General features: G+C 26.8%; 1 long non-coding RNA gene across 1 annotated transcript; it reads left to right on the top strand.

Annotated features, from left to right (window-relative positions):
- Positions 1–1,258: 1,258 nt before the first annotated feature.
- Positions 1,259–5,508, top strand: LOC142318025 (uncharacterized). Its single transcript, XR_012754777.1, has 3 exons — positions 1,259–1,592; positions 3,300–3,529; positions 5,364–5,508. It is a non-coding gene; the product is annotated as an uncharacterized LOC142318025 (long non-coding RNA).
- The last annotated feature ends 5,442 nt before the right edge of the window (positions 5,509–10,950 follow it).

Genomic DNA, 10,950 nt, shown 5'->3' with positions numbered 1-10,950 from the left:
TTAATTGAAACCCAACCACCAAAGAACACCGGTATTCACGATCTAGCATTCAAATCCGTATAAAAGTAACTGCCTGTACTAGGATTTGAACTTTAGAACTCCCGAAATCGAAATCAGCTGATTTTGCGAAGACGTGTTCACCACTAGACAACCCGGTGGGTTCAGCGAAGAGATGCTACCCAGATTGTGCTGCGCGGAACTGTTATGTAACAGTTTTTATCACGCATTACTGAAACAAACATTAATAATCTATTCATCTTAAATAATTAATTTATTAATTAACATGTTAAAAAATTTTTTTTCTCTTTAATTATGAAATGCATTTTTAGGGTGTAAAAATATTGAGTCTTGCTGGGATTCGAAGCCAGAACCCTTTGGTAACATGCCTTACTTTCAAACGGTTTATTCTGTAAAAACACGAATCAACACTATCATTTATTAATCTATCGTAGTGCACGTGTTTTAAAATCTGAAAATTGTAATAGTTAAACTGAAATATTTGGACATACACAGATTTAGTAACTACAATGACAGGGTTTATTTATTGTGTACAACTATTAGATGGAATTCGAGTATAATATTGCACTTAATAATTACAAAGAGGGGTGTTAATAAAATCTTGTGTGCGTTTGTGTTTAGCTTGAAATTTTATTTAAAGTAACCTCAAGTATATATTGAAGTACGTTTCTCATCAGTGATTCTAATATTCTGTGAAAGAATTTCTTTTAAACAATTTTTTTAATTTAGTGGTATTTTAACGAAAATGATTAAATATTTTAATCAAAATAAGAAGTACTTTGAAAATAATATTTGCGTAATAGTCGATTATCCGGGTCTTCATACATAATCATTCTTCATATATAATCTAACTGTAATTAAAAATCCTTTTGTTTTTGTTTTGTGAAAAAATTGTTAATTACATTTAAAAAATCCTTTTTAAATATATTACGAAAATGTTAAAAGTATACTATCGAAAATTAAAACTAAATAATTCAGATCAATAAGGAAGTAATAGTAAAAAAAACTATTGTAAAAAAAAAACATGGCTTCGACAAACTTGAAGTCGACAAAACGACAAAATTGAAGAAAAAACATTTAATTACTGCGGCAATTTTGTACGTAGTGGTGATTGTGAGAGGGAGTGTTTACAGAGAATGGAAACAAGATAGCGTAATTGCTGCGACGGCATCCGACTCTCTCACATTACATCTAGTTAGACAAAACAAAAAAAAAAAAACTGCGCCACAGTTAGTCAAAACAACTGTCTGTCAAAATCTGTGTTACAGCAAGTTGATGAAAAATTATATTTGTTTATACCATTACAAGTGATGTAAAAATAAACAAAACTTAGTTTGCATATTATGTAATATTTTCTTTCTGATAACTTATTAAGCTAAGTGTTTGTTTTAACGTTGTCATATACAATAAGAAATATGTAATTCTTTGCAACCTACAGTGGCGTATTTTAAAACTGTACCAAAGTTGGTTTACATAGTTATTTGTGTTTAGCTTATTCTAAATATTTTACGAGTATTAGTTATGTTATATGAATACAAACAAGAATTTACAAAAGACTTGTACATATAAACTAGGTAAGTACTCTGAATAATATCTTATATTAAAAAAAATAGTATACAATCAAATAATGTGATTAATTTCAAGAAGGTTAACTTATTAGCAGGAATGAAAATTTGATGAACTAAACGTATTATATCATTTGCACACTTTGTACAGCTTTAAAAAATAATTACTTTTAGCTTAGCCAAGTATGTTTTTATTTTTGCTATTTCAACCCTCTGTTTCAACCAGAAAGGCCCTCGTTGTAAAAATAATGTAAGTACTGTGAATGCCCGGATAGATTACAGATTACAAGGTAATCATGAGACCACTTGTGCAGCTAATTACACTGGCACAAGTGGTAGATTGGAAGTCACAGGTACACTGGCTATTTTTAATCTATGCTTTCTGACTATAATGTGTGTTACCTTCATGAGTCTAATCTTTCTGGTACTAATCTTTCACTAGCCATAACTCGTAAACAAAGCATTTTAGGACGTATGTTTATTATGAACTTTTTCAATTATTTTCACGAGTATAATAGGTTATGAAAGTCATGGTAGAACTGTGTGATATACTCTGTATATTACCCATTTATTTGTTTTTTATATTATCATAAGTTAATACTGTTACTACTAATTTATATGTTTGTTGTTTACAGCTTTTCTGTAGAACTGACAGTTATTTAAATCCTGATTAAATTTATTTCTCACTCCAATCCCTTTAGGTCCTCTGAGCACTATATTTTTTTTCTGAAATTTGACTTTCTTTTTTATCATGCTTTAGTGACAAACAATGCTCAAATTTCATGGGCTAAGGTTCAGTTATATTTTTAAGTTACACTATTTTTCCACAGAAAAGCTCAGGTTTATGAACTCAAAAATAGAATTAACATAATTAAATTCATTTGTAAAATATTAATACTGGAATATCCTACTCCTCAGTATTTCTCTATCGTACATTTTTACATCAGAAGTCTGCTGATTAACATCATTGTTACAGCAAATTTTTCATTTTTTTATTCTTAAATATACTGCTCATACAAGCTCAGTTGTATATTATACAAATCAAACATTTAAATTCTAACTTTTTTATTTTATTTGGAAAGGCTTTAACTGTGCATAAGCTGAGTGTTTTGTTTTTGTGAATGATATAAAAATATAAATTTTTATTATTAAAAAAAAAATAAAAAAATAATGAATTTAAACATAAGAGAGATAGTGAAAATTAATCAAAAGTTACACTTTACTAGTAGAGCAGTGTACAATTTTTTATTTGAAAAAACAAATACTTTTACATTTAAAAAATTTTTTATTTATTTGCATTATGAACTCAGAGACCATTAATTAACGTTTGAAATATAAGAATAACATTATGTGAAATTTACTAAAATGCTAATATAAATAATATTATACTATTTATAAACCTTTTTAAAAAATTAACAAAATTATAATATTAAAAAAACAATTGGCTGAAAATGAAAGTTCCAAAATCTTTGTAATGCATTAAAAGGCTTAATAATAAAAAGCAAAATTTAAACATTGATTATAAATTTTTATCCTGGTGATTAATAGTGTTGTAAAAATACCATTTACTACCATTTGTCAATTACTTTCCATGAATGTATTCGATGATTCAATGGATAAAATTATAGTCATTCTGTTGAATGACTACTATACATGTGTAATAAAAAATAAATTTACAGTAACATATTTATGATATGAATTGATTTCACTTAATAGAGAGAAGAATACTGGAATAACTGGAAAAATGAAGGATGTCACGTGAAAAGGCAACAAACAGCACCACTAGATATTGAAGATGACATCACTAATAGTACTATTAATACTGGTGGTGTAATGTTAGGTGGTAAAAAATGTGGCATCAATCTGCGATTCAGTAAAAGACCCTGTAAAAAGTTAGCACAAATAATGAAGGACGCTGCTGTTCAGAAATAATATATATTGGGAAAGTGAGTATGTTAAGTATATAACATTTGTAGTAGCACAATAAAAATATAGTGCATAAAATCGGTACTTAATTATCATGGTAAGGTAATATTTGTCTACTAACTCCCATTTGGTGAATTTTTAAGTTTGCTTTTAAAAAATTATCAAAGAAATTGTAGTAAAATTTGTAGGATAACTATCTTGATATAAGAGATTCAGTTCTATATGATTATATCTGTGTATACAAACTAAATGTGCTGATTTAACATACAAAAACCGCTATAAGTGTAATTTATATAATGCATTCTGAGATAATCAGATGATATTAAGGACCTAAATATAGGAGAAATTATTTGAGAATAAGGAGAAGGGTAGTGTAATATATATTTACTAGCATCCTTGTTCCAATGTCACCTGCACTGTATGACTACTTGCGTTTCCCATCGCAATCAGGGGATCTTTAGTCAGTCAGTCAGGACTTGCTTTACATGCCCTCCCCATCTAGCCAGGGTCTCTGCCCCCTGGACCTACTGTGTTCGTTAAATTCATGCTTATGAGAATAATGATAAATAAAAATTAAAGCCAGTTCAATTTATAAAGACTATCAGTGTATTGTACTTCAGACAAACAATTTGGTCAGTACAGGACTCATTAATTGGTTTTTAGAATTTCTGTCATACCTTCACACACTATATACTGTACATAATCAGAATTACAAAAATAAATTACAATCATAATCTTACCAAATCTCATAAAGGTTGACTCAATAGCGGTAGCATAAAAGGGCAAAAATGTTTTTTTTTTATTCCTTAAAATATTAAAATCCAAAAACCTGAAAATGTTTTTTTTTTATTCCTTAAAATATTAAAATTCAAAAACCTGAAAATGTTTTTTAGATATTTATTTGAAGAGTAGTTGCAAACTCAAATCAAGTGAATATCTCGTTTAATACAGTCAGAAATCGAGGAGAAAATTGCAATCATTGTTTAGAATTGTTTACTTTCCTTCACCCCTTTCAGCGAAATTAAAAAAAAAAATGGTAAATTTCATACTTCGTTTTAACCCTTAAACTCAGAATTTCAAAAAATTCTTTCTTAGTATGTCTGTGTTTTATTATATATTTGTTGTAAGTCATTTATTTTATTATTATGTTTTGATAATTGATTTAGAGTAATATCTATCCATTAATATGGCAGACCATCTAACAAACAATAAATATTCTGTTTGTAATAAACACAAATTTAGAAATATTAGAAATTAGATGACATAAAATGAAATATTAGAAAAATATTACACGTATAAATACAAACAAAATTTCAATTTTATAAACCATCAGAAAGTTTGAGGGAGATGGTATTATAACAACTGCAACAAATAGAATTCGTGTAAATTAATACACAATTTTCAGTATTTTAGTATTTTTATTTTTAAATTTTTATTATGCAGTAATGGAATTATTTCAATCATGGCTGAGGATACGGGATCCAGCAAAAGTATTTTCATGAAAAATTAAGGTAAGCTATCTCAATATTCTACACTAGTGGTTCGTTTAATAGAATTTAAATATGTATGTCGATATACACACCCTTTTTCTGTAGGATCTACTGATGATTGTTTAACAATCAAAATGACCGTTTAGATTTATTTTTAAATAAAATTTTTTGTAATGGTTTCTGCAGTATAATCTTGTTTTCCAAAACTTTATGACAATTTTTATGAAATTTGATGTGACTATTAGCAAATGTAAGCAGATTTTGATTATTTGGTGTATCAGCATTTTAATCATATTTTATGTTATTCCTTTTTGTGTTGAATTTTTTTTTGCAATTGGAAATGCTTTTTTTTATGTTTTCATAGCCCTGAATTGACAAAATTATGGAATCATTTGCCAGACAGTTTAGAAGCTTGCAGAGGTAAAGCAAGAGATTTCCTACCATCTCTAGAGACATATTTTGAAAAGGCTATTGAACAGTCTGACCCAGCTGCTATGGCTGATGCTGAATACAAGTGGGAGTAATTTTTTCTATTTGAAATTTTCTTGATTTATTTTTAATTCTTTTTATTTACTTTGATACTTGTAAGAAGAGTTTCGGGGTTTTTGCATTCTGTTATTAGCATTACATATTTGTTTATTTCCAAACAGTAACATGATCCAATATCTTGTTTATCATAAATTATTTATTTTCATTCATTACTAAGTATTTTGTTATTCCTTGTAGATTATGTTTATTGATATTTTATATGACATTTATTTTTACTGCACAAGATGTTAAAAAAGTCTGGAAATGGCTTCAAATTATCAAATTGAATATGACTTATTGATAGAAACAAATTTAGATGTTTGCGGTTAACAAAATAAAATTTTGAATTTTTTTAACTATCATCATGAATTTATCTTTCACTTTTAGTAGCACAATATCACATATCATGTGATATATACAGTAATAATCCAATCAATAAATTGCCAGATTTCTTAGAAATTATGATCAAGAAAATTGCTGGAGATAAACCTGTTACAAATTGTTTAAAAATTAACTATTATATTTGAAATTTGTTTTTACTCTTTTGTTTTTATTGTTTATTTAATTTATTAAAAGTAAAATGTTCTTTAGTCAAAAACTAATTTTGTTATTGTTGATGTTAACTTACTGTAGTATTTGCAACTATTTTTTTAACTACTATTATTGACATAAACTAATATAATTTTTTTAAATGTTTGTCTCTTAATAATTTTTTGACGGTGTGTGTGTGTGCACACACACACACACATGAGCCTGCGCCTGCACAGTTTTAGCATAGTTGATGAGTAAATTATTTAATTAGGTATCTTGTTATTTTATTATAATAGAAATTTATAGTAACACATAAAATGTATTAATTACACAAAGGATATGTGTATTATGCATGCAATTCATAATATTTTTTTTATTTTACCTTTCAAAAATTAAGTTGAATATGGTGGATTTTCAAACACTCCTGTAAGCAGAGTCCTGCCTCACAGTCTGGGCACCAGTATACTGTATCCCTTCTCTTTTCTTTTTTATAATAAACTATACATCTTTTTTGAGTCTTTACATTCTTCCTAGATGCCGGAATGTTTTCAGTGAAGTGGTACTCAGTCAGTTTTGATGGAGGAGGTCCTATGGATGGTTGACCTATTTGTGGTTTTATCTCACTACGGTGATGACTATATATTAATTCACTAACTAGGATTAATCTAAGTGACAGGTGATCTATTTAAAAAAAATTATTAATTATTATTTATTGATTTTCTATTTTTAAAAAAGAGGAATTATTTTCTAGGACAAAAAAAGAAAGAATTTTCTACTTTTTAACTGAATATTGCAAAAAATGTTAGGTTTTCTAATCTACAAGCATGTTAAACGCTAAAAACTGAAAGTGGTAATCAACTAATCTGGCCAAAGCCAGATTTAATGAACCAGCTTCATAAACCATTTAAGTTAAACAACAGTTAATTGTGGTTTCACTGCACAATTTACTTTTGACCATGCAATCGATGACAGTTTTATATATATATAGTATTTAATTTTATTAATCATGCAATGACATGAATCATTTAGATGATTTAGTTAAACTACATTTATTATAATAATCTATTTATTTTTGGAAAATCAAAACAAAGCTATGACTATGTTAAAAAATGTTGTTTGCAATTATTTTAATCGGTTATTAATACTTCTAACCAATCGAGCATGGCCTTAATGAAAAAAAACCTTTCCAGTGTAAAAATGAAGAAATTAAACTAAATTTGCTTTAATCAAAATAGGACATTCTATAAAAATATTTTAAACATAACTCAATGATATATAATCAAAATTCTATGACAGCACTAACATATGTTAATCATTAAAACTTCTAATATGCTAAAAAGTAACGACTTTAAGAAAAAGATTTCTGTAGGTCGACATTTTTCTCGTAAGAAAAAATGCATTACTTATTTATTATGTTTTCATTAACAGTTTAATTTTGGTTATCTAGAAAACTTAACAGATTTATGGGGCAGAGATTATGGAAACAATGGAACAAATCTTAGGACTACAACACTTCTTAATAATTACCAGGAAAAAACCCCATAGAAATCTTTTTAAATACATTAAATAAATATTTATGGTAATATTTGTGTCACAAATATTGCCAAAAAGGTGAGCTTAGTAACAGTATTTTCTTTTTTTTTAATGAGTAATGTATGCCAACATTATATTAAGTAAATATATGGTTGAAAAATTACCAAGCAGAAAATTCTGTACGGTAAATTGTTACCTTTTTTAAATTATGTATCTTGAGTAGTCTGGAAAATTATTAGAACAATCTATTCATAAATATTTTTAAATTTTTGAAAGGTTAATTAAAATCTGAAAATTGTAGTAAATGCAAAACAAAACTTTTTAACCTATTTATACTAGTAAAACAAATACAAAACACAAAAAACTTATTTTAGTTTCATTAAACTTTCTTTTGTTTCATTATTGACAAAAAACAAAACCCTAAACACTACTAAAGAAAAAAAAAATGCATTTATGCAGTTAGAATCAATGTAACAGAAAGTAAAATAACACATTTAAATGAAATCTCATTATTTAGATAGTATGACAAATGGATAGTATCTGTTACTTCAACATATCATGGTATTGAAATGACTACAACAACTAAACTAATAAAATAGTCACAAAACCTGTTGTTGCTGTTGACTACAGTAAAAATATGGGTAGTGTGTATATTTGAGAGACCAGGTGCAGCAAAGTTTTCCAGTGGAAAGGAAAAGGGAGACTAGATGGAATGTTAATTTTTTAAAAGATTAATTAACGTAGCTGTTCTAAATTCTTACACAGGTTTTTTTTAAATATATCAGTTTTAATAAACGATTCAATCTAGAACACTAGAAAAAAAAAAAAATTATATTAGTTTAAAATAATAGCTAATAGAAGTATGTAAATAAAATGAAGTTTTACTCTAAAATTACAAATATAAATCTTATAGCAAAAATTAAGCAAAAGTATAAACAATGAAACTTATAGAATTACACATCTTTCCTGTTAATGGACGAACAGAAATTTCTATGTTTAATTAATCATTTTTACAAATTCCACTAGAATGTAGGGAATTGTAGAAAAGATAGCATTACTGAAATCCTACACATCCTGCATGAATATAGTCCAGAAGTCATTTACAGTAACATAAAATCATAGGCATGATAAATTAGACTGTGATTGTAATGATTTTCAAAAATTATTATTTTTTTTATTTATTTATTTTTTGGTACTTTATTTTGTTTTTTTTTTGTTTTGTTGAAGGACAGACAAGAGACGTGAATGTTAAATGTGATATTTTTACCTTATTTTATAATTCCAATTACCTGAATGCAACTCCAACATAAATATTTTTATGATGCATTAAAAAAAAAGATACTGCAAGTTGACTGTTGTCTTTTTGTAACAAATGTTGAAAAAAAATTCAGATCACTTGTCTTAATATCAGCTCTTTTTCATTTATACTCAAATCACTGTGCCTTAGCCTCTTAACATTTATGTGAATCAGCAACTACTTAACAATAAGAATGTGTTAAATTTTCCAGAAAGAAATCCAGTGAAATATCAATAATTATCCAAATTTACTTCTGCCAGATTCCATAATCAGAAAGCATCATAATCATTATACTGATGATGCTTGAATGAGATTTTTTCCTAATTTTTAATAGTGTGCCTTAGTAGATTTTTATAAAATATTTTTTCTTATCTGCTTTTTCAAAATGTAGAGGTGGGTCACAAGTAAAATTAATCTTCATCATTGTAAGGATGTAATTTATGCTATCCTCTATTGTATACATTTGGTTATTGAAATTATAAATAAAATATGTCAAAAATATTATTTTATGTTTTATTTATTTTAGAATTAAAACTGTTATTTTTAACAGTTGTAAACATTTTTATGATTTTTTTGTATAAATTTTATTATATGGATGTGAATATGTTATTTAGTTATTGTAAAGATAAAGTTTTTTTTGGAGTATATTTAAATTTTCGTTGTAAAAAGTTAATTTTTTTTACTTTCTCCTATAATTGTAAAGTAACCAGTGGATTAAATTTAGCTGTTTGCCTCACAAGTTTTACTTTTGTTACAAAAGCAACTGAGACAATGTAATATTGAATTTTAAAAATTTGCATTGATGTGACTTTTAAAGACTTACTTATTATGTTCTATGCAAGAATTATTCTTTTTTCTATATTAAATTAGTAGTAACAATTTGTCAAATTTTTAGTCATTTTTATAATAAAAAATTACTAGTAATGAATTAATTATTAATACTCAATCTTATCATTTACTGTCTACAATTTATCATCAGGTGTTGTGATAGCAGGTCCTTCTTAGCTCTTTATTTCATTTCAACTGATGTACACTTCCTTGATCTTTCACAAAGTCTTGTATTGTTTAGCTGTTCCTCTAACCAACCATACTTATGCAACTTTTTTCTGTGGATCCATCTGCTTGAGCTGGAGTAACCAAACTAGCTAAATCTTGTGTTTTCCATCTTTGTCTTTTGTCATTTCCTTCCATTTCAGATCTTGTCTGGTACAGTGTGGTTCACATGAATTTTAATACTACACTTTGAATCCTGTTGAATTTTCAAGAAGTCTTTGAATCCTTAGAGGTGACAAGTTTCTGCAATTACGGTTTGAATGATTCAAGATAATGATTGTATTCTACAAAAGACTAGCTTCAGTTTGTAGAATACATAGTTGTTAAAAAGTGGACTACTTTTTTGTAAAATTCACTATTTCATATCATAATGTATAATTTCTGAAATTCCCTCTCATGTTAATGGATACTTACTTGGGAATTACCTTCAAATTTGGTTCTGTTAAATAAATTTCCGAAAAGCTCTTTTCTCACTCCTCCCCTTCTCTCTTTTTTTCACTATTAAATTCATTACTAAGTTGTTTAGTATTATTGATTTTATATTAAATTTCTGCAAAACTTTCTACACTCTTTCTACTTTCTTTCGAATACGTGTTTGAATGAATGTTATTTTATGGTTCTAATCAGTGTGTATTATAATAAATGGGAGTTATATAAATGACTACATCTCTTCCAGTATTTTTAATTATCATCCTAACGTAAAACTCAAATTGGGTGAACCCATCTTCTTCCTAACCCATCTTCTTTAATGAATCTACCTTATCATAGGTTTTAACTTATTGCCTTCCATTTTTCTTGTTCTTGAACATCTTTCATTTCTTTAAGTTTCTTCACTTCATGTAAGCATCCCAGACTTTATTCTTCTTTCTCTCCTAAATTCCAGTTTTCTACCTATGATCCTTTACTAAAGACAATTTTGTTCAAAATATTATACTCCAATTAACATGTTATCCTCTTCCTTATTATTTTCATCTAATTTTACTTCTCTTATATTTAACTAATTTTTTAA

This window comes from Lycorma delicatula, chromosome 1 (assembly GCF_047948215.1).
Source record: "Lycorma delicatula isolate Av1 chromosome 1, ASM4794821v1, whole genome shotgun sequence".
NCBI classification, from domain to species: domain Eukaryota; kingdom Metazoa; phylum Arthropoda; class Insecta; order Hemiptera; family Fulgoridae; genus Lycorma; species Lycorma delicatula.
The sequence above is the reverse complement of the archived record's forward strand: the minus strand, read 5'-3'. Positions and strand labels throughout refer to the sequence as shown.